The sequence below is a fragment of the Phaenicophaeus curvirostris genome, chromosome 10 (assembly GCF_032191515.1).
Source record: "Phaenicophaeus curvirostris isolate KB17595 chromosome 10, BPBGC_Pcur_1.0, whole genome shotgun sequence".
Lineage (NCBI taxonomy): Eukaryota > Metazoa > Chordata > Aves > Cuculiformes > Cuculidae > Phaenicophaeus > Phaenicophaeus curvirostris.
This window is the reverse complement of record NC_091401.1, coordinates 12,447,884-12,468,649: the sequence shown is the minus strand read 5'-3', so window position 1 is coordinate 12,468,649 and position 20,766 is coordinate 12,447,884. Positions and strand designations below refer to the sequence as shown.

Here is a 20,766-nt window from a genome sequence, read left to right as displayed (position 1 = left end):
CCATTTGAAGCAAAACATCTCTTCCCACAGAGGGAAATGTTGATGTTTCCCTCTGTGATTTAGGCTTAAAGAGGAAGCTGGCAGGCAGAAAGTTGCAGTGAAATAGAAAAAATGGCTCCAACACAAACAAGCCTAAGCTTGACAAAATAGGCTCTAGTTTTAACAAGCAGCTTAGGAGAAGACTAAGGCGGAGGCCATTAATGAAAACTACCGATTTTTGAAGCCAAAAATTTTACAGCACCATGTCTCAAGTAGTTCAGATTGGAAATCCTATAGTTAAAGGAACTTCACAGTCCCCATACTTGTTTTATAAAGCTAAAGTGAAAAATTATGGTAAAAGTGATAAGCCTATAGAATTTACTGTTTCATGTATGGTTTTGACAGGTAGCCAAGAGAATGGTGCTGCTATGTGGAGAGTGGAAGAAATGACATTTTCTTTGCTTTAGATTGTTATAAAACTCTCAGTGCTTTACAAGCCCCCAGATGGTTTTTATAACCCCTTCAGAGGTTGCAACGTATTGACTAAGAAATACTGATTTATATAGCAAACTCCCCTCTCATTGCTGGCTAAAATTACTGCTTTGTACTTGTGCACACACACAGTGGCTGAATATAAATAAAAGGCCAACAAATAACGAGATCTCAGACAAAATCCACCACCTGGCGGTACATTAACTTGGATGAAATTGTAAATTTATACGCTGATGTAAGCAACAGGAATATTTGGCCCTAAATCTTTTAGGTGAGCTCTGGATTGACAATTAAAAAGTTTGTAGTCTGTTTCACCCTGCAAACACAGCAGATTGCTGGCTGCTTTTAATGGTGGCAGGAATAGGGAAACATTGGCAACCAACAATTCTCCCATTTGCTTACTGGCTTTCAGTGTGTTCATCTGCAGTGACTTAAATGGAAGGCATCAGTGACTAGGGTCATAGCAAGCCTGCAATGGAAACACCACAGCAGGTGATCTTAGCACCTCAGGAGGAGCGACTCTGAAATGATTTGCATGTGATGAATAGACCTCTGGAGAAAACAATGTGCCCAGGTTTTATTTTATCTTTGAAAGACCAGTAGATTTGTCTGTTTTTCATGTAGTCAGAAGGGTATAAGAAAATTCTTCCTCAACAGTGGCTTCCCAAAGTTTGCTGAAATCCAGCAGTGCCTCATGAAGAACTTGTATGCCTTAGGTGACTAAACCTGTACCTTTGCTGTTGTCCACAAGTCCTGTACAATCAGGCTGGTGTTCTTCAGCACGTGGCTGCGAGGAGGCTATCTCCGTTCATCCTGTAGCTCAGGAGTTAGGTGGCCACTTTGAACATGGGGAGTATGATTTTAAATCCGCAAAAGATAGGAGAGTTGCTGGTGTTCCCAGAAGAGGTCTCTAGCCACCCTGTCTGAGGCTTTTCTGGAGGTCTCCAGCTCTTATGTTGGTGCCTTCCTATTTTGCATTAAAGAATTAAAAATGCATTTGATCAGGCAGAAGCAAATTAAGAGCATGTCACCGTGGCTTCATATTTAAGTCATCCTTTGGGAGGGTGGAGAATGCAGTTCCACTCCCTGCTTGCAAGGCAGAACGCTTTTGTATTTTACATTAATCAGCCAGTGGATAAAATACGCAAACAGCCCTTAGGCTGGGCAGAAAATTTAACTGACTGCCCTGCCTCAGCATCTGCTTTGCCCCTTCGCAGTGCAGCACCTCAGTCGCTTCTGGAGCTGGGCATTAACCTGTGCCTCATAGCTCTGCACAGGTAAATGCAGATCCACTACGTTGAACTTTCTAACAGTTTTCAGTCTGCACATTATAAAACATTTAGATCACAAACTTTCTCTGTCAAGGCACGCACACAGCTCACAGCTCCTTCAGCCCCCATCTCAGCTGAAGCAGGCTGACATTAACATTAAGAGAAGGCATTGAGCTGCTTTTAGATTACCATGGATTTGTGTGGATATGGGGCTGAGCCCCATCAGCAACACTGCTGCTTAAGCTTTTGCATGCTGTGTTTAAGTTTTAGGACCCAAGTGACCAGAGCCGGCTAAATTGGACTGTTGGTTCAACTATTCCTGCTCACTTGGACAGCTGTAAAAAGAGCAGGCAGCAGAACAGCTCCAGACCTGATGAAGGCAGCAAAGCAGACTGGGCAGAGGAAAAAATGCACAGGCAACTCGACTGGCTCGGGGGAGGCAAGGCAGAAGAACGAGCCTGAAGCACAAACAAAGCAAATGGTAGCCTTGAGGCTAGTGCTGGCCCAGGCTCCGCCAGGGCCGAGCCGAGGCACCGGAGAAGGCATGGACTGGTTCCAAGGCTCGGAGGGGTACGTTGGCAATGGGGACAGCAGGAGGATGACATCAGTGAATGCCCCACTTTTTTTTTTTTTCTGTGTGAAATTTGCCTGTTGCTCCAAGTTGGGAATGCCACTATTTGCTATAATAAGTACTCTACTGTGAAACATGGGCTCTCAGTGCTCAGACGAAAGATCTCATCTGCAACTCCTCAGCCTAGGAAAACACACAAGCCAAAATTACCTTCCCTTGGTGTGGGCAGGATGCAGCCTTAAACCCCTTTGACATGCATTTCCTCGAGAGGAAAGGCAATTCCCTCTGTGGCCCATCATTTACTATCTACATAAAAGCAGGAGATGATTAGAGTGGGAAACTGCCCTGCTCTTGCTATATATAGTGCCCTTGTTGCTCAGCCTGTAGCATTTTTCTATTCAGTTGCAAATAATACTTTGAGGAAGGGAGTAAAATGAAAATCGAATTCTGAGAAGCTGGTGTAGAGAAGCAGGCAAAAAAAAAAAAAAAGCACAGGTCCAGAACAAACAGGAATAAACCTACTAGGGCATAAAAGTAGTCATTATTAGTGGAATGAATCCCACCACCTTCCCCACGGTTTGCAGGAATGCAGGGCTGCAGCCTTTGGGGTCCGCTGGCAGAAAGGCAAATAAATCAGTCTTTCTGGCTGGTTCCTTCTGCCTGGCACCTGCCAATACAGTCTGACGTGAAGGCTTCCAGCATTATACCTAAAGGAATTCTCACATTTATATTTCAAAGAGTGCCGGGAGGTTGCACATATTCCTTTTACATGTACGTATTTAAATCTATTCAAATTTGTTCCTCTTGTGAATCATATCTTCATGAATCATCATCAGGACTTATTAGCTTAAACTCTACACAGTACACACTTGTAAGGAAAAATACAAAATATATATGCCCTGAATATTCCAGTGGTAGTTGGGTGCCTTGCAACAATAAATAGATTTTCTAGCAACAGCCTTAGAAGGAGAAATAGAATTGTTCCCATCTTACAGAATAGTAGTAGAGGTAAAGTTGGTAGTCCATGGCTATTCGGGAATTCTGTGGAAATGAACCCAGATCTCTGGTATTTCAACATAATTGCTAACCTAGGGACTGGCTTCTTCTAAAACCAGACAGAAAAGCAATGCATAAAGGAAAAAGAACAAAGAAAGGGGTTTGGTTTGGTTTGTTGCCAGCGAAGAGTAAAAGAAGAAAATCATTAACAAAGCATTTTCTCATGTGATTCAACTTAGGGCAGCCATAATGGCTGAAGAAAATTGTGCTTTTATTATTTTTCAGTGATATTTTCAAATTTGGGAAAGTTTTTGTTGTTGCTTTGCCATTCAACATTAAAAAGCTGAGTTTGGTGCCATCACCATAATGACTCACTGCCCTGAAGAAGTTCAGAATGTCCTCAGTAGAGGAAATCCATTACTAAATTTTAAATCTGAGCCACATCAGTACAAATTCTTCTGTGCTGGGAAACAATCTCTCTATGGTCTGGAAGAAGTGCTTACTAACAAATGCAAATTAAATTCTGTGTTGCAAACACCATTAAGTTCACTTGTTGGGTTTGGGGTTTTTCTTTCAGGAGCAAGAAATGAGTAAAAACAAACAAACAAACAAACAAATCCTTTTGGATAAGAACCAAAAAGATGCATAACATTAGTTGGGCTTTTAGCCATAAGTTACTGGGAGATGGATGGTCTCAATGAGTTTTTGTCATGCTCTTCAGGAAATACACAATGCAGAGTTTAGTCAAGATGACTTAATAGTAACAACTCAAGGCATTTTAGTTCCTAGCTGTAGGTTTCTTTCTTACTGACAGTGTCTTCTAGAAACCTGGCCTTGGCTCTGCATATTTAGATTTTAGTTTCTTCAGTTCTTTTAAACTGAAAAAGGAGAAAAGAGTTTATGAAGAATATTTAAAAAAAATATTAACACAAGGTTTTCAAATGAAACATTTTGATTCACTTTTAGGGCTTCTTTTATATGAAAACTGATAAAATTCAGTTTTCAAAATAAATATTTATAAAACAAGTGCTTGCAAAATGGGCTTTCTGGCCAGCTCTGGTAACTGCTTTCTGATCTCTGCTCGGCTCTCATGATTCCCCATCTGGAGTCCTGTGTCAAGTTCTGGAATCCCCAGCATAAGAAGAATATGGAACTGTTGGAACAGGTCCAGAGGAGGCCACAGAGATGATCCGAGGGCTGGAGCACCTCCCATACGAGGACAGGCTGAGAGAGTTGGAGTTGTTCAGCCTGGAGAAGGCTCCAGAGAGACCTGAGAGCAGCTTCCAGCACCTGAAGGGGGCCTATAAAAATGCTGGGGAGGGACTTTTTAAAAGGGCGTGGAGTGATAGGATGAGGGGGAATGGCTTTAAATTGGAAGAGGGAAGATTTACTCTGGACATTAGGAAGAAATGTTTTTCTGTGCGAGTAGTGAGGCCCTGGCCCAGGTTGCCCGGTGAATCTGTGGCTGCCCCCTCCCTGTAGGTGTTCAAGACCAGGCTGGATGGGGCTTTGAGCAGCCTGGTCCAGTGGGAGGTGTCCCTGCCCATGGCAGGGGGGTTGGAACTGGATGATCTTTAAGGTCCTTTCCAAATCAAACCATTCTATGATTCTACAATTAGCTGTTTTCCTGAGTCTATCTGCATGTTCTCATACTCCCTGCCTGCAATACAATACAGTGCATTCCCTTCACCAAGAGCAGTCAGCTCAGTCTGAATTGCATGTGAAAGCACCTTGCATTTGGTTGAACAGTCTTGATCTATTCTTTTCCATACGCTGAATTCTGGGATATATTTGTATAATTTGATTGCAGAAGTAAACCAAAGAGTGTAGAAAGTGTGTTTCTTGTGATAAATAACAGGAAGTTGTAGAGGTGGGGTGGTTTGGACTATTTCCTGCATTTACTGATAGGGAAACAATAAAAAGCTAATATTCTCCTCAGAGATTTCCAGATTGACTCTAGTTTTTTATTCTGTGTTCTTGTTGTTTGTTTCCTCCCATTTAAATGACTTTTGGGGCTAGGAAGTACTTTGCGTGCTATGAGGCTAAGTTCTAAAGAGAAATTATGTATCCAGCCCAAGAATATTAAATCAATTTAGATGTCTGTTCTACTTTAGAGGCGTGTAGAGATGACCAAGGTTCAGGGTTTTGCTTTCGACCTGCCTGGATGAAACAGGCTGCTGCTAAGCATGTCCAAGAGAGCATGCTATCGGCCTGCTCAGACTGTAGTAAACATCTAAAGTACAAAGTTAAGAGTTCAGAAGAGAAATGCTATGCCTTTGATTCCCCAAAGGTTCAAACCACTGTCTGAACTAATTAGCAGCTGCAGCCTGTAATCATTTGCCATTCAGGCAGGAAGGAAACCCAGCAGCAGGCAGCCAAGGTCCAATGCAAATGTACCTCACTCCTGCCTCCCTGCCTTAATCTGGCGTCTGCTTTGGAAAGCAAAACAGCCAGCCCCGAAAAGTAAGCCTTCCAGCTTTCTGTGGGAACATACTTTCCTCATCGCACGTCAGCTGGACCTGACACTATAGTGAAACTTCACCATCTCAGATTAGCTCACCTTTTCTCAAAACAAAGGCCAGCTGCTGCGTTCACAAGCTGCAGTACTACTGACAGGAAATCTCTCTTTGCTCATTTTGCCAAAATGACGTAGAAGATTGCAGATGAGGCTAGTCTTTGGCTGAATGTAAAGCTTTCTTGTCTTTCAACTAATTGAATACTTCAGGTCATACTTTGAATATCCTGTTATTTATTAGCAAGATAATTCGTAGTTTCCTTCTGGTCTCTTTATTTTCCTGCCTGCACTTAAACACTGATCATAGAATCATAGAATAACCAGGTTGGAAGAGACCCATGGGATCATCGAGTCCAGCCATTCCTATCAAACACTAAACCATGCCCCTTAGCACCTCGTCCACCCGTGCCTTAAACACCTCCAGGGAAGGTGACCCAACTACCTCCCTGGGCAGCCTGTTCCAGTGCCCAATGACACTTTCTGTGAAGAATTTTTTCCTAATGTCCAGCCTAAATCTCCCCTGGTGGAGCTTGAGGCCATTCCCTCTTGTCCTGTCCCCCGTCACTTGGGAGAAGAGGCCAGCACCCTCCTCTCTACAACCTCCTTTCAGCTAGTTATAGAGAGCAATGAGGTCTCCCCTCAGCCTCCTCTTCTCCAGCCTAAACAACCCCAGCTCTCTCAGCCGCTCCTCGTAAGACCTGTTCTCCAGCCCCCTCACCAGCTTTGTTGCTCTTCTCTGGACTCACTCCAGAGCCTCAACAACCTTCTTGTGGTGAAGGGCCCAGAACTGAACACAGGATTCGAGGTGCGGTCTCACCAGTGCCGAGTACAGAGGGAGAATAACCTCCCTGGACCTGCTGGTCACACTGTTTCTGATACAAGCCAAGATGCCATTGGCCCTGCCTGGAGGAGAGGGACCTGGGGGTGTTGGTTGACAGCCGACTGAATATGAGCCAGCAGTGTGCCCATACTAATGATCTTCAGCTTCTGTCACTCCTGTTGTGCTTTTCATAACTTTCTGGGTCTCTAGGGCTTAGCAATTAAACACTCAGCTCTGGTTAAAGTGAAGTTTCTATATACTTATGCATATGTCTTTTTTTATATATATAGTGCCTATCACCATATTGACAAACATTCTTTGGAAACACATTGGATCTCTTTTTCTATTTTCCCAATTTATTTCTCCACCTACCACCTCTCTTGGAGTGTTTGATGCTGCTGTTTGCCCTCTCCCTCCTACAATCCACACCAGCTTCTTCCAGGACTGGGATGTCCTCTTTGCTTGATAGGAAAGTTTTGGCTTAACTTCTCTTGCCTATAGTTTAGTCCAGACATTCCCTTGTGTCAGTTTATGCTGCAACAACAACAAAGACAGGGTTAACTGGCTCAAAGCTTCAAGAATTAAGGCATATCACTATAATTTCAGGGATGATGGGAAAGGTCCTTCCCCTCTCAGAGATGGAGATCAGGCTAACCACTTCTTAAGTCATAGTTTCTGAAGCTTTTAAGGTTTCAGTTTCTGAAAGCAGAAGTAGACTGAATGGTTCACAGTTCAAACACATCTTTTCAGGTAGGGGTGAGGGGTGGTTTTAAGAAGGCCAGGCTACTTTGTGAATGAATGTCTCAATTTTCTGAGGTGCAGGAGCAGTCTGTTTTGGAGTACTGGCTGACAGTATGCAACAAAAAAACGATGAGGACAAACAAATTTAAGTCTTTTAGATTTAGTTGCTGTTGTATATTAAGACTAAAAGGACAACTACCCACTCTAAGTCTATAGGAGATGTTTCACATATTTTCATTGCATGATGAATAGATATGAAAGCATATGTGACATTAAAAAAGTGTGGTTTTTTAATTAAAGGCAAAACCCACTAGCACTATGGGATACAGATGCTGTGTTTATTGAAAAAAAAAAAAGGAGAAGCAGTAAGTTTCAGAAAACAATTTTTTGCAACTACTAATAATAGAACAAACACCTTTAATCATGAGAGGCATAAAATTACCTCTTCGTACACACAACTTGTCTTTTGGGAAGAAACAACTCTGTCCTTATTCATTCAGAGGTATCCGAGAAAGCTCTGGAAGACCAAGTGGTCTGTGACAAGGGGACAGGCACTAGCTGGCCTGTGATTAGATAAGGCCAGAACCACGTGCCTGGCCGGCATGTTGCTGTGGAGGGAGCAGGCAAGAAGGCATCAGCTGCCAAGGAGAAAACCCATGTTTGCCTCTGATTCACTCTTCCACAACTACAGCCAGTGTCCTAAGTGGATTTTTTGGCTGAAACCTTAGGCTGCACATGAGTAATGGTGAGGCCAAGGGAAGACACCGAAGCCTGGCCTCTGGCAAATGTGGTATCCTTTGCCTTCCAGTCTACAGGACCCTTTCACACAGCACTGATGCTAGTAAGTGAGCATATACATTTGTAGATTAAAGAGGAGGTGAAAATAATGGTCAAAAACCTTTCTGAGAATAATATTCTAGATACTACTCTAGCCAAACTTAAGTATGTCTTGACTGAAGCCTAATTATGCTACATCTGCTTAGGTCAGTTCCTGCTGGGAATGATGCCACAAGAAAAAATACAGGGAAGGGGAACAGACAGGATGCTGAACCACTTCCCAGGCATCAGCAGGGTCATTCTTATGGGACGTGGGTGTTGCAGACAGATGTAGCCCATGCTCTTGCTCTGTGGTTAGCCTTCACCACAACTTCCCAACCTCTTCATTTATTTCTGGTCTTCTTGGTGGCCGTGCCTGGTCAAGCCCCGGCCAGATGGCTGCGGCCAGATCATGCCAGTCTCACTGCTGCACCAGCACAAGCTCCCTCTCTTTCTAAGGCTTCAGCAGATGGATCTTTCCATGAATCCTAGCATCACTGGGAAAGTTAAGGAAGAGGCTTAGACTGTCCTGGGAACCTTTCACCATGCCAGAAGGTAGGAAGCTAGACAGTTATACCAGCTGATGGCTCCCCTTAGAAGCAATTAAGCACACTGAAGTGATCTTGTGGGTCTGAACAGCTCTGGCAAACATTTCTCTCCCAAGTTTGGACCTCTGGCTCGTGCCTGAGCACCATGAGTGCCCCTTCCTGAACAGAGGTTGTTGCTGCAACGATTGGTCTTGCTGTGGCTCTGCAAAGAGTGACTGCCCTTTCCACGGCTATCATAACAGTGCTTGGGGATAAGTTTCCATCTCCATGCTGTTTCCGCTGACTACATTTTGAAACCACATGTAAGCCTGTGGGGTCATGGGCTAGCCAGAAAACCTCAGCTCTGCACCAAAGTCTCTCTCTCAGGGTCTTCCTTGGGTCAGCACCTTTCCAACTCAAACACACGTACCCCAGCAGCCCAGAGATCAAAGCTACTCTTTAACCAAGACAGGACACAGCAGATCGGAGGTTGTCTAATGTCAACTCCTTCTAACGGAAAAACAAACATAACTTTTTTTGTGCTGAGAAGACAGCTCTGTCTTCCCCACCACATTTCAGTGTCAAAAGAGGGGACATGAGTCAATGTCCAAGCCCACTCGGTGCCCATCACTGCATTGACTTCCCCATGTCACACGGCAGTTCTGTTTTTTGGTTTTGGGTTTTGGGTTTTTTTTTGTTAACTAGGCTGAGATGATCTATGTTTTATTTGCAGCTTTTGTTTTGCTCTAGTCCTGGCTTGCCTCCATCCACTTTTGTCAGCTAGAGTTTTGCTGCTTTGTTTTCCAGTCATTCCATTTGGGCCCACTGGATAAGCTTTTAAGTCAGAAAGCTAGCACGCTAGCAGCGGTGTCCCCAGCTCAGGCTTCCTCTGCCCCATTGGGCTTGACAACACTTCAGAAATGATTGATGCAGCAGCCTCAGTGCCTTCCCTTGAGATGACAGCACTCAAGAAAGCTGGCAGTATTTGAGGATAAAGGATCACTGCAGATATATTAGCTTTTTTCAGTTTATCTCCAAAGTTAGTTGCTCAAAGATCATAAATACATGAATTAGTTGACACTGAGAGCTGTATTTCTCTGCAGTGAAGTGTGGATGTATCTCCCTCTGGTCACAATGCCGTGAAGCAGTCAATATTTATAATTTATTTGGTGTATTATGTGGTTCAGAAGTCATGGAGGACCATGTAGAATATCCACCCAGCTTATGAATGACTGCAGTTCAGTCCCTGCATTGAGTATTCTTTGAACTATGCCCTGGGAGGAGCGGGGCAAAAGGCGAATGACGCAACAGGAGGCATATGCGCTAGCACTGATGTTAAGTTATTGGTTCTTGTGTCCTACACTGTCAGAGGAAGATATATTTTGACAAAGTGCCTGTCATCAAGAAGGTCCAGTAAGGTAATCAGGATGGCAATGAGCTGCATAAAGCAACTTCATCCTTTCTTAGGAAATTCTCATTTGGTCTATAAACTAGTCCAGAGTTAGCGATCTTGCCTGGTAGCTTTATGCCTGCGCTCTGTGACTGGTATTTGTGCAGGCTGAACAATCATTTGTACTGAAGAAACGGCATATATCAAACTATAATTTTTAGCAACTTGTAAGAAAAAGGTCAGGAATAAGGCTTAAAGTAGTTTTGAGACAGCTCAAAGCACCAGCCTCTCATATCCATCCATTTCTTCTAAGAACGCTTCAAATTCCCTTTGCTTCTCACTGTCACTTTTGGCCAGCACAGTCCTCAGAGATGCTCTGGGCTCTGCTTTCTTAAGGTGGTTATTTCTCTCACAAAAGAACATCATGGTTTATCTCAATAAATCTTCATGTACCCAGTTTTTATAAGCTTTTTTCATGTTAAGTGTTGAGTATTCTAATGTTACATCATCTGTACTGAGTGTTCATTGTCATCAAGAACAGAGAACTGCCTACTGCATATGATTTCCTTTCAGAGGCAAAACAAAGACATTTTTACTAGCCTGAGTGTTTCAGTGAAATGACATGAGTCTGACCCCAGCCTTTCACGTGTGTGTAAAACCAGTGGCAGGCAGACATTGAACACCACAGAGCTCCCTCACCTTTCAGCAATGGTTTGTTCACACTAGCAGAGCAATGTAGGGTGACTGAATTCCAGTTCAGCAGCATTTAGAGTTCAGTTTGCTCATGAATAAATAGTTACCCAAGGATGGAAGGCAGAGAATCAGAGCTTAGAATCCAAAATGAATGGAACGTGTGAGGACAAACTGTTGCAGGTCTCGTTTTGTAATCATTAGGATTGACTTATTCTAAAATGTTTTTATTAAACAGATTCAACATGAATTACATCTTTGCTAATAACCATAATACTTTAAATACTAGACTCTTAAGTTGTCTGTTTGCATATGTGTGTGCATAGGTAGTGCATGCCATATCTCTTGGCACTAGCATAGCAACTGTGTGTATAGAAGTGGCATCTGTGCCTGCACATGGCCAGCTAGACACCAGGCTGGACTTGGACATAACACCCAGGTTGGACACACAGATCTCTCAGAGCAGTTGGTTCCTACTCTTACTAAGTTACCATCAAAACAGTGAGGACAATAGAGCAACATAAGCTAAAAGCCAATTCCTCACATACCACTCAAGAAGTACAAGCAGCTCCCCTGATTTTGCATCCATCTTCCCTGAACAGCAAGTCACACCTCAGGTGTGATTACACCTCAGGTTAAAACATTTCTTCTTTTGTACAATCTTCTTGCCAAGTATCCTTTTATATTTTATTACCAATGGCTGTTACTTACTTCCTTTGTGTAACTGGCTACCTCCCAGCTGCCTCTGAAACCAGCAATGATGAAGTGGAGTAAACAAAAGCAGCAGATGCTCTTCCTTCAGTCCCCACCACCCACACTGCAATGCAGCACTCAGCACTTCTTTTCCAGACCTCTGTTCTTCATCCCTTGATTTCTGGAGCTAGGGAGGGGGAGAACTGCCACTAATGGCAAATGGGATGGTGATAAAATGCTGTTTTCCTCTTACCTCTTTATATTAATCTCTGTCAGAGCATTAAAAAAAAAAATCCACGAACAACCACCCAAATTCCATTGTCCTCAACAATTTCCTTTGTCCTCAGGCTCTTCACATTTTGCCTTTTGGTTCCCATTTAATACGGACTCCCTCAACACTGGCAATTATCGTAAATTTTGCCATGTCTAACTGGAAATTTCTAAGCAGTCATTCCAATATCAGGCACTGTAAAATACATCATGACAGCACCAACTCTATTCACACTTCTCCAATATGCCCTTGATAAATCATCTACTGTGTTTTCAACTCCTTTTCTGGATTGGCATTCAAACCTTCACTTGGTATTTCTGGAGTGTTAACAGCTGTCTCCCTATTCTTGGTGAATACTTAACGAAGGTTCTTGAGAATAATCTCAAACACCTAGTGGTCTGTTCCTAGGGCTGGTCAAGTTTTTCATAAAGGTACTAAGGGAGACCATTAGGAGCACTACTGTCCCACTCACCCCTTGTGACACTGGTATCTTCATTTGCTAAACGCTGCTTGAGATTAGAGATGCACTTAAAAAAAGACAATGCAGAGGTGGGATGGGAGATAAATTGCCACTTAAAAAGATCAGATGAGAGACTGAGGCACACTTGGCTTTCAACCAAATATGCAGTGCATGCTCCATATAAACACAAGAGAACAAGAAGGTGGCACACAAAAGCCCTTAAATCTGTCAAAGAAGAGAAGAATAATGATTCTGGATTATTAACAATGCCCCATTTCACAATTCAGCAAAGAAAATTCCAGTGGCTAAAGATGAAGCTAGTTCTTTGGGGATGAGGGCTCAGTCCCTGACCTACCAACAAACTCAGGGCAACCTTTACAAAATCACATTGGTTTGCTCTACCTTGCTGTCTGTAAAATGGAAATAGTGGCATTCCTTTACTGCTGTGCCAGACAGCAGAGGTTTTGAGCATGGAGGTGCTCAGATGCCACAGAGTCTACTACTGCTCCTCGAAAGTTGAATATTTCCCATCTTGCGGAGTGGTCTTTTGATGTACGTGTAACAGAAGGTAGCTAGCGAAATGAAGCAATTAGTTCAGTGACATTTTCAGCTGCCTAAGAAGTTTCTTTTCTGCTTGTCACAGAAGTATTTCAGAATTGGAGCTTGTGGTACCAGTTCTCAATATTTTACGCTTTTCCAGGCTGCAATTCAACAGCTGTCTCAATATTGCAGTTGGAGCCAACAGATTCCATAGAGATTTTCCTCAATATGTTGCCATTTTTGAAAACCTTTTGCCCTGCCTCTTTGCTATTCATGGCTTGATCATGGCTACCTTTTTCATTAGAAAGCTGGCACTTGAGTCTTTCTCCTACAAATGTGTGAAGGTTGTTTTAATAGCAGTGAAATGAGTTTCTCTGAAAGCTCTGGTTTCTATCCCAGCACTTTCGCCCCACTCTTCCGAGCTGCACATCATGTGCTTGTTAGTCAGTTTGCCACAAAAATACCACAAATCTCATAGAGAAGACTGCTTTTTCCAGCCTTTCTATTTTGCTTTCTAGGTTCAAGAAGGTATTATATTTATCACCCATGTTATTGCAGGGTTTTTTTGGTCCATCCCCTATTCCTTAGAGCTGGCCCACAAAAATTTGTCTTTATAATTACAGCTCTGTATGCTCTCATTATTAGTATTATTCTCCCCAAAATACTGTACTGTACTGAGACTGTGCCTCATTTTTAGTCCTCTTGACCGTATAAAAATCCATCTGGTGGAGAACTACACTGTGAAACTTTGGTATGGTTAGAGCTACACTTTTCTCCCACTTAAGTTCTCTGTCCTGACTTTACCAGCCCTAGTGCCGAAGGATGTAGGAATCTTGCTTTATGCAATTAGGAATCATTACAAGTGCCTGCACTGATTTTAAAATTAAACTGACAGTAATAAATAGATAAATAGATCAATATTCTTTGAAGCTTTGCATTCCCGCTGTTTTGCACATCCCACAAAAAGGAGCCCCTTTCCATGCAGGAAGGAGTATCTGCAGCAGATTCATCACTGCCCAGGGGTGGAACATGCCTACGGATAATTATCTCTGGAAAGATTTCAGACATACCCTTTGGACCAGTTCAAGCATGGAATTATTAAATATGTGGTATTTAGTAAAAAGGAAAATTCACCTTTGCATTTGATATTGGTTCTATTATAGTATTTTATATATTTCTGGAATCAGACATAATATAGGAACGAATGTTTATTTTGGTTACTATTAGGTTAAGAGGTATAGTCTCTTTTTACCCATTACACTTTTCATGCAGTCCACAAGTAGTATTATAGAATCATAGAATGGGTTCTGTTGGAAGAGACCTTAAAGCCCATCCAGTTCCAAACGCCCTGCCATGGGCAGGGATGCCTCCCACTGGACCAGATTGCTCAAAGACCCATCCAGCCTGGCCTTGAACACCTCCAGGGAGCATCCACAACTTCCTTGGCCAACCTGTGCCACTGCCTCACCACCCTCATCATGAATAATATCTTCCTAATGTCTAATCTAAATCTTCCCCCTTCCAATTTAAAACCATTCCCCTTTATCCTGTCATTCCATGCCCTTGTAAAAAGTCCATCCCCAGCTTTCCTGTAGCCCCCTCCAGGTACTGGAAGGCCGCTATAATGTCTTCCTGGATTCCTCTCTTCTCCACTTGTATTCTTCCATTTCAGTTGTACCGTTATATTTTTTGCTTTCTGAAAACAGCTTATGTAGCTTGTCAAAATCTGGACATTCAGAACTTTTTCTGAATTTCAGAACTATTTTTAGATCAATCATATACAGCTCACTGCTTATAATCTTTGGTTTCAGGCAACCTTCTTTCTTAATTCACTATATGTTAACAAAATCCATGAGCAGTCCTTTGCCTTCTCTCCCAGCTATGACACTCAAATGCTGTAGCTATTTTGCCTGCTGTAATGGTTTAAACCTAGCAGGCAACTAAGCACCACATCTCTAAGCACTCAACTAACTAAGCACTCAATCACCTCTTCCCACCCTGCCCCACCCATGCCCAGTGGGATGGGGACAAGAGGGGAAGAAAAGCAAAAATCATGGGTTGAGGTAAAGACAGTGTAATAGGACAAAAAAAGGGAGAAAGATTATTTTGGTGATTGTAATGATAACAACAATAACATAACAAATAATGCACAATATAATTGCTCACCACCCACTGACTGATGCCTAGCCCATTCCTGAGCAGTGTTCACTGGCCCCCAGCCATCTCCCCCTGTTTATATACTGAGAATGATGTTGTAAGGCACAGGACAACCTTTTCACCAGTTTGAGTTGGTTATCCCAGGTGTGACCTCTCCCAGCTTCCCATGCACCCCTGCCACCTTCTTGCTGGCAGGGCAGCATGAGAAGCTGAAATGTTCTTGACTGCTTAGCAGCAACCAAAACCATCCATGTGTTATCAACATTATTTTAATCCCAAATCTAAAACATAGCACTACAACAGCTACCAGAAAGAAAATTAACTATCCCAGCTGAAACCAGAACACATGCCTTAATATTCTTTGTCCTGTGTGGATCAATCTCATCAGGCTCTCCTATTTTCCTAAGTGCTGCTCAGGTGAAATAATTGCCTCTGTTCCCTCTTTCAGGCTCAGTTTACCCCTATGGTGCTTTTGGGTGAGCTGTCCTCTGTTGGTCCCTGCAGCACAGCTGCATAGGGGTGAAATCCTGTCTTTGGGATGACGTGATTCACCATTCATCCAACCTGACATTCCCTATAGACAGTATCCCTGCATACTCGCTCTGCTTCAGGTCAGGTTTAGGGGAGCAGCACAGGACTCAGCACTGCAGTGGTGATGGTGCTGCCAGGAGACCTGTGTGAGGTGGAGGAGAGAGTCAGGACCGCATCCCCCATGCCCTGGGTAAACAGTCCAGCCTTTAAACTAATAGATGAAGGGAGCAACTGCAACAGCCACTGCGTGCTGAGTGCTCTCCCCTCCTTATAAACAGCTAAGCGAAAGGTTTTGTCTCAACTACTTTCCATTTTTGTTCTTGTGAGGAAAATGGGGAAAAGTACATATTACTTGAGCCAAGAAAGCAGATCACTGCACATCCCCTACCTGCAAGAAGGGAAACATTGGTTAGTGGTGTCAAAGGGAACAATCCAGCTGAGCTATGGAAGGATAAATTGTCTCCTGTGACATCAGATGAAGCACAGCTCTTGTGAACAGACCAAATTGGTGCAGCACCTCTGAATGTCCAAACTGGATGATCCCTCCCCAGCCCAGCCCACCCTGAAACGTCCCCGTGCTGCATGCAGCCCTCGATCAGCTCGGTGACAGCACTGGCCACCCCTGGCAGAGTGATGTCCTGGCTCTCGCCTATTTTTCCTGCCAGCTGTCACTGCTGTAAAACATTCTTTTCCAGTCTAAGCTCCATCCTTTTCCCCTTCCACTTCATCTGACTTTGTTCCAATTCTGTCTATTGTTCTCCTTATGCATGCTGTAATCATAATTCTGGTTTAACCTCTCATGCCCTCTGCTAATGGAAGCCACTCTATAAACTTTACCAAGGGTCAGCACCTTTATTTCTGTGTCACAATAGCTAAACTGAGCCATGAGAAGGTGAAGTGAATTGCTGGAGGCCATTAAGCTGACCTTTGACAGCTGTGGGACAAGAGGCCTGGTCCAATGAGATCTTGACAGTTGTCCTGCCTACTTAGAAACTGTTCTTCCTTCCCATCTCACACACATGCAAAAAATGCACCAGTGTGGGAATAGCAAATTTACCCAGGATGAAGAAACTTCCACAGCTGTTGTCAGAACCTGGCACTTCTGTGGCCACAACCATGCTTGAGCTGAGTATATTAATATCAAACAAAAATGCCTGCTTGCCAAATGTCACATAAACAGCAGGGAACTCTCCACCCCAGCTTTCATCAGATGTGGGCAGATAAAGTGGGGCCGGCAAGCTGCACACGGGCTTGGAGCTGACCACCACTTTTGCCTCCCAGCTGTGGACTGCATCACCTGGAGTTTAATCTTTCCCATGGAAGACGTGCCTCATCTGCTGGATGTCTCCTTTTTCTACTTGATTCCTCCTTTCTGCCCATCAGAAGCCACCTCTCCCCCAAGCTCTGCCTGGTGAGCCTCCTCCTGCTGCACTGGAGCTGTGGGGTCAATGGGCTATGCTGGAGTGCTGCTTACAAAGAAAGCTCATAGTGACCCACACAGCCCGCATCTTCTCAGTGAGGCAGAGCAAAGGGTTAAAAAATCATGAGGGATTTCTCTATGAGCCATGGAAAGGACTAAGAAAATGGAAACTAGCCTGAATTTAAACTGAAGGACCCCATTCTTCTGCCAAGCCACTGCGTTCCTTAATCAACTGGGGCCTTGTTTTGCAGTCAGTCATCAAAGGCTTTAGAAAGTCGTTCAGACAAATCTGTTATGGGAGAGCCACAAAGGATGTCTTTTCTGTGGCACTCTCTACCTAGAATATGCAATGCTTGGGGACAGGGCTGACCTCACTGGTGCTTCTGTACAGCTGGAGCACAATGCACAATGATGCTGTAGGATACTTTTCCCTACTGAGGTCCTGCTTGTTTAAATACACATTTAATTAAGGCAAGTTCTGTAGAAAATTGAGCCATGAGCTTTCCTAATGATACTTTTCTTCCTCCCCAAAATAAAAATCTTTGTTGAGGTCAGGAGTGGGTTTTGGAAATGCTGCAGTCCAATCAAAGTCAGACTTCTCTTTTGCTCATCAGCCCCACAGTCCTGTTTCTTACTAGATTTCTAGCTTCCAAGGAAGTACTTCATTCCATTTTTTAAAGCTCAATCTAGTAATGTTTTCAATGATTTGTGATAACTATGCTTTTATTTCTCATTATTATAGAATCAGGAGGAAAAAATACCCTACTTAATATCAGAAATCTGATTATTCTGGGAAACTTTGAAGTTCTCTTCTCCAGTGGTGTTCTTTGATGTTCTTATTAAATAAATAATGATGTTACATCTAAGGTTTATCTTGCAGGGCAAAACACACCATTATCCTCAGTGTAAAAAAATCTATTCATTGTTAGCCACCATAAACATCAGCCGAACTTGTGATCCAGGAGAGCTTGAAGCTGACCTGCCCACATATGGGGCAACATAGTTTTTTCACATTATCTACCTGTGAAATAGAGAGGGGTACTGCAGACAGAGGTACAGCAACAGAGGGAAGAAAGGAAGAGGCTAGACTGAAACAGAAGAGGCATGCCAGCAAAAAGAAACCAGTAGATGCTCTAAAGACAAATGTGTCAGATTAGAAACAGAATATGAGTCTTTTCATAAGATTTTTCAATTGCGGCCTTGGGCACTTTGCATGACGGTGGGAAATAGGGTGACAGTTCTGGAACTGTGCTGAAATTAATAATAATAAAGATCAGAATTTACTGCAGGAGGAACTCATTAAAGACTTCAGTAATGGTACATGCAGTACACTACTGTGGTAAAGCAGGCTACTTAAAATAATTTATGTGTTTACTTTATCTCATAATGGCTTTGACTGTCAGGTTTGCAGCATCTGGAGCGCAGAACTGCTTGGTACCTGTGCAGCTTTCTCATCAGGTCTGCCAGGGCTCATGCTCTGTGCCATTCACTCATCCTCCTTGCTATTCCTCTACAAGGCTGGGAACTGCCTCATCTGCAACTGAGTGTGTTGGTCTCTCCCTGGGTGGAGCTGTGCCACTGTGGGCAGAGGTAGAGGCAGGCCGACCAGGCTGCGCATCCCTGGGCTGGACAGAGAAGCTGCTGTAATGCCCATGGGCTTAGTAGGAAGTCATGGATGAGCCCCCAAATCCCTATTTATCATCTGACTTCCAACAACAACATTTTGGCATGGGGAAGGCCCCCTTCTGCTGCACACAAGCCTCACAAATCCAGCACGCACATGGGTTTGGGTGCCTCATGCGGGGCTGGTAGGCAGGGTGTTTCTCCTGGAAGTGCATGGGGCTCCCAATGCACCTGCCTGAGGTGAGCACCCACCCAGGCAAAGCCTTTACTTGTGCATGTCAGAAAACACCCCCAGCAGCACCCCCTTAGTGAGCCACGCAAGGAGGAGGACAGGTGAGATTCACAGCAATACTGCAGGCTAGAGTGTAGAGCAGCAACATGCCAGCACTGAGCATAGAGAGAATAGAAGGAGCAGGACAGAGATGCAGAAGCTTGAAGGACAGCTCCCATATTTTTTCCTGCCTTTATCCCCACTTTTATGTCCTGATTTCTCTAAGAATTTTTTTTTTTTTTTTGCATTACAGGTAAATCCTAAAAGGCTTCTCCATCCTCCCCAACAGCTGCCAGATATTCTTCACACTCCAGGAATGGCATGCCTTCCTCTTTCCTCCTTATCCCGTACTTTCAGCTTCCACCTGCACTTCCCAAAAACTCCCTGAGCCACTGCTCCTCTCAGCAGTCCTATAACACCTTTTGTTAAGGCTTTTCAACAACACTCATCTGACAAGACTGGAAGAAGAAATCACCACAGGCTTCTCAACACAGAAATGCAATCTCCTGCTCAGGAAGAAAGCCCCCATGAGACCAGTTGCCAGAAGCTGGGAACTTACCCTGGCAGTAAGCTGCTCTTCCATTTGTTTCCCGAAACAAATGTCTGTCTGCAGAAACTGAAGGTGATAATCCTGGGGAGTGTTTACATCTGGAATGGAAAAGCTGTGCTTAAATCCAAGCATAAGAAGTGTAATGATGAAAAGGTGTTTATTTTGGATGCTGGTGGAGAGGGAGGAGGATGCTGTGGTTGTGTTCCCTTGCAGTGCTGTGCAAGCACTCTGCAGCCACCAGCCCTGTTCAGAACCTGCTACATCCTCATCCCAAAACAGGAGCAATCAGCAGCTGTGACCAATAATAAAGTGAATGGAAGAGAGAGTGTTTATGTAGAAAGCAGAGCTCCCTCCTGGCCTCCAGATTGTTGACCTGTATAAATGTATCATCAAATCACCTTTGCCTAGCTGATTTGTTCCAAGGGACACTTCCAAAAGAAGGCTACTCTGTCTGCAGCCCTGCTCACCAGAGACTAAGCACAAGGCTCCAGGCATTATATAGTTCCTGCATGAGGTCTCTAAGAGGATTTACCAGTGGTTTTCTGTTTTTCGGTCTCCTGAGCTGCTGAAACCAGTTCAGCCTCAAGCATTATTGAAATTGGTTTCCCTGTATTCCAGTTTCATTCTACTCAATCCTGTTTAACTAAAGGCTACCTACCAGAGTAGTATTTCTTCCTCTGTCCTACCAGATGAGGCCTCCAGGGTTAGATTGTCATGTGCATAGTTATGGCCTGACACATACTGAACCTGTAATGCACAGAATGTCAGCTGCTTTATACTGAATGAACAACATGATCCAAGTCAGCATGTGGCTTGAGGATATCCAGAAGTGACAAAAGGGAGAAGGCAGGAATATGCGCATGAGATGCAGGATGTGGAGAGGCCACCTCTGTTGGAAACAGCTTGCATTTAAATTAGATTAAGCATTTAATGCACCTACACCCTTAGTAAAACTGAACTTATCTTCCAGGCTACTCAGTCATCACAGGTTGCAGCATCCTTCCCAAAGGCCACTCCATAAACTGTGTGCCACAGCACACTGTCATCTCCAGCAATTCTGCTCTCCTTGTGTATTCCATATGCCAGCTGGCTGGCCGGGTTTTGGCATGTCAACCCCACTAGAGTAGGGCATGTACCATTGCACTAGATCAGTCAAACTCTCGATCATGCCCATAGCTTTATACAGCTGCTTAGGCACCAGTTCCATCTCTGTTTAAGCAAACCTAAAGTCAATGTCACTCTGGTCCTCTCCTTCTCTCCTTTCCCTTGTACTGGCTGTGTGTTCCCTCCTCTCTGCCTTGAATTGACAGTGGCATTTATCTGACCCCTGGAGCTGAGTGGAGCTCCAGACTCCACAAGAAAAATGAATATTTTTTTGGTAGTTTAAGCTACCATAAAACCACACCTATAAACACATAACTGCTCTGAACCGTCCATGAGAG

General features: G+C 43.7%; 1 long non-coding RNA gene across 1 annotated transcript in view; it reads right to left on the bottom strand.

Annotated features, from left to right (window-relative positions):
• Window positions 1-7,022: 7,022 nt before the first annotated feature.
• The window catches only part of LOC138724476 (uncharacterized), a 34,768-nt gene continuing 21,024 nt past the window's right edge, over window positions 7,023-20,766 (bottom strand). Inside the window, exon 3 of the long non-coding RNA XR_011338064.1 lies at window positions 7,023-7,178. This is a non-coding gene — a long non-coding RNA (uncharacterized lncRNA). The remainder of the gene's footprint in view (window positions 7,179-20,766) is intronic.